This window comes from Pleuronectes platessa, chromosome 1, assembly GCF_947347685.1.
Source record: "Pleuronectes platessa chromosome 1, fPlePla1.1, whole genome shotgun sequence".
NCBI classification, from domain to species: Eukaryota; Metazoa; Chordata; class Actinopteri; order Pleuronectiformes; family Pleuronectidae; genus Pleuronectes; species Pleuronectes platessa.
The window spans coordinates 3845732-3849857 of NC_070626.1; the positions used below are offsets into that span (position 1 = coordinate 3845732).

General features: G+C 38.4%; 1 long non-coding RNA gene across 1 annotated transcript; it reads left to right on the plus strand.

The window, feature by feature from the left end:
• On the plus strand, positions 1-3040 carry LOC128440477 (uncharacterized). Its single transcript, XR_008338534.1, has 4 exons — positions 1-90; positions 496-678; positions 1298-2295; positions 2529-3040. It is a non-coding gene; the product is annotated as an uncharacterized LOC128440477 (long non-coding RNA).
• The last annotated feature ends 1086 nt before the right edge of the window (positions 3041-4126 follow it).

Sequence of the window (4126 nt, forward strand, 5' to 3'; positions counted from 1 at the left end):
CCTATTTGTAAACAACCAGTCCTTTAACTCAGCGCTGTGTCATAAACACGGAGCGCTTGGAAGACCACGATGTCATCTTCCTTCTGTCAGGTAAGTAGTTTATTGTTTTTAAAGATCGTTACGATCTAGGTTTACAGTCCGAGTGCGGATAGAGTCCGTCAATCCACACTATGGGCGCTGTTCATCAGCTAATACGCCATTGTTAGCCACATGCTTCAGCCCACGGTAGCCTGTGCTACCTGGGAGGTGAATACATGGTTGTTGAAACCAGTTCAAGACGCTTAGCTCATCATTGAGGGACGCTACAATATAAATATAAACATGAATTTGATTTATGAATGCTTTAGATTAATAAGGAGTGTATTTGTCTACCATTACTCCACAATATCAGATCAATTTGGTTTAATGTATAGTATGCAATATGACAATGTTTTCATGTTATGGAGTTGCGATTCATTTTATAAAACAATTGCTATGTTCTGTTTTTTAATCAAGGAGGATCAAAGTGAAGCTACAGGAGTTTCATTAACGTCAACAACTTGGACCGAACAGTTTGTTTTGCTTGATGAAGAGCAGGAAGGGGAGCCTGGAGAGAAAGAGAAGCCGGGTTGAGCCCACTAACATCATCCACGTACCACGAGGAAGATGAGGGAGAGAAATGATCCTACCAATAAAGAGGTACTTTTAAGTTATATACCAGAAAAACCATTTTATATAATTTGCCAAATATACATTTTTATTAAATCCCCAAAGTACGCTTGCTGAAATACAAGTTAATATCACACTGAAAGAATTTTGATCAATCATGCTTCCCTGCTGTGATTGTTTAACTGGGAAAACAACTTTTTCCACAGGAAGGCAAGTAAATTTAAGGAATACATGTGCAAAGTTTTCCTCTGTTATGTATAATGATGACCCCCATCAAACATAATGTTAGCAATATTTACACCTTTTAATTTATACTGTTTATTTCTGTCTACATGTGTGAATTTGCCTTCATTAGTTTCAGAAAAGAGCGATGATGTATCGGTCAGTGGGCGGCAGCACGAGACTCCGCAAACTAGTCTGTAAGCAAAGTAGACGAAGGCATCGAGGTTGCGGCCTGCCATCATTGTTATTTTGCTTAAGGGACTGAATATGTTTCATGCAGAAATATTAGCATTTCCCTTATATCTACCAAAACTGCTTGTTTCACAGACTGCAGTTTTGTTTTGATCCGATGTGGTGTGCAAATACAACCGTATCTGCAATGGGTTGTGGGGCATTAACATTTGTAACTCTAATTTTGTTTTGACAGACTGTGAAAAGAACGTTGAGAACATCACCACTCTACAGGAAGACACAGTCCAGTAATGGGTGTCAGAAGTTCAGTAGTGAACGACAGGTACTTTGGGAAAATGTGTGTCATTGTTGTACAATGTCCTTTGACTCTGTTTAAACAAGGTCAACACAAAAAGGTTTGATTGTAAACTGATATCGGTACGAATTCATGTTATTCTCCTCTTCAAAAGAAACAAACAATCAAAATTACCTGCAGAAAGCCCTTGATGGACTCTTCAGCTGCATCGTCAGACTGGTGAGACAGCAAGATGCCAACTTTAATGCCAACTTATTTGTGTAACATTCTGTGACCAAATGTATAGATAACTTTTTGTAGATTGTAAAAATAGATAACCCATTTATTAAAAAAATCTACACTAGAATTACCGCACTGCGTTGTATGACTCCGCTAACCAGTGCAGTGTCCATCTACATATTTCTACATATTTTCTCTCATATAAATGACACTGTATCTCTTGACAACTGAAACCATAAGATGAGGTCAGTGCAGTGTGGCCTTGACCTTTTTACTTTAAGACAAATACAAAGTTAGACAATCCGAAAACATGCAGTTATGCCTCCGGCGACTCGCTATTGCAGAGGCATTAAAACCGTAGTGTAGTAGATTGGATTTTATTGGTGTTACATTGGACATCTTGTATGGGTACACCAAAAATATATTTGGTTTCACATTCTAGATGGCAATAAGCAGAGTCATCAACTCAGGAAAAATATTTCTGTAGAAAAGAAAGCCTTGTATGTGTGTATGTATACATACACACAAACGCACAATTGAGACGTTTTTGTCTTTTATCATATATTCTCAGGCAGTACTGATGCATTTACTGAGAGGGGACGTGAGGGCCTACTCTGCATGCTCAGAGTTCAAGCCCAGCAGGCTGCAGCGGGCCTGACATATTCTGGAACGGCAGCACAGTCTTTAGATGACTCCTCTGAAGATGAAAACATGGCGAGGTACTTCTCCACTGATGAAGAACTGTGAGGGCTGTGATTAGCTACACTCTCTTGCTACAAGGCTACTCATGCTACTCCCTGGCAGCCTTAGGAAGGCATTAGCTTGCTGTGTGGTAGCTGTTAGCTTCAGCATTTTTAGTTTTTAGTGGCCTGTCTGACGTTTATGTTTAAAAAAAAAAAACAGAGGGAACCATCTTCATAATTTAACACTATGGTTTGTTTGTGTCCTTCAGTTCTTCTCAAGAGAAGCAGTACAGGTGTGCCTCAGCTCCACGGTCTCTCCTGCAGCCTCCGCTCCTGATGCTAACCTCATGTCTCCATCACACCAAGCAGCAGACCTGGATTGACAGACCTTTCTCCAGAGCTGCCCCCTCCCTCTGAAACCCCCCTCTCCAAAACACTATTTGTGTAGTTTTTAAAGTATTTTTTGCATGAGAATTGTTGATCATATCATTTCCAGCAGATGCCTTAATATAATGTTTGTGCACAATAAATGACATTGATCATAACATAATGGTATTTCCTTGCACTTCTACACCATGATATTGGCAGATAAGATGCTGATTACATTAAAGCAGTGAATGCTCTTCTTTAAGCAACATAAACAAACAATGATCCAATGGATCTGAAGTAGAATGGGCACATTACATTCTGTAGAGAATGCCTCAGTTATGGAAGTCAGAAAATAACTTTCTTTATCTGAGGTTCCAGTCATTTATAGTCACAGCAAAGCACACAGGTCTGGTTGTCTAAGTGGCGCCCATATCATTGTTTAAGATGTGTAACATCATGTTTGTGTTTCAGTGCAAAATTAGTCATTAGTCAAGAGTTCACCCTCTTGTTTACACTAAAATTAGGTGACCCAGATGTTTCACAATGCAATCTGATAAGGTCTTATGAGAAACATTCTTAACATTAAAGAAATCAACACAGAGGATAGCAATAGATGTTTGACTTTAATCAGTAGCTGGTAATCGGCAGCCTGACTTATTCAAACACATTAATACCACAATGAATGAGGCAGGGCCTTCTATCAGAAATCAACTATATCGTCACGTTATGTTTCTCTTGAGCACATGGAAATTACCTTCAGCTTCCACTTACTGTCACCTGAACCATACTGTTATTTCTGTATCTACAGTGACTTTTAGGAAAACATATACTAGAGGGAAATGTATAAACATTAATACATCTTATTTATATAGAGCTTTTCAAGAAGTGCAAGTACTAAACTGAGGGAAAGCTAATACAAACAATATATATATATCTTATTTCCATGTGCCAGGACAGCCTCACACTTGGATGTAAACCAATTTTAGAACACATTTGCTTATACTGGAGATCTTTTAAATTAATGTCCCAGAAATGATTTCTGATAGAAGGCCCTGCCTTATTCATTGTAGTATTAATGTGTTTGAATAAGTCAGGCCGCTGATTATCAGCTACGGATTAAAGTCAAACAGTTATTGCTATCCTCTGTGTTGATTTCTTTAATGTTAAGAATGTTTCTCATAAGACCTTATCAGATTGCATTGTGAAACATCTGGGTCACCTAAATTTAGTGTAAACAAGAGGGTGAACTCTTGACTAATGACTAATTTTGCACTGAAACACAAACTTGATGTTACACATCTTAAACAATGATATGGGCGCCACTTAGACAACCAGACCTGTGTGCTTTGCTGTGACTATAAATGACTGGAACCTCAGATAAAGAAAGTTATTTTCTGACTTCCATAACTGAGGCATTCTCTACAGAATGTAATGTGCCCATTCTACTTCAGATCCATTGGATCATTGTTTGTTTATGTTGCTTAAAGAAGAGCATTCA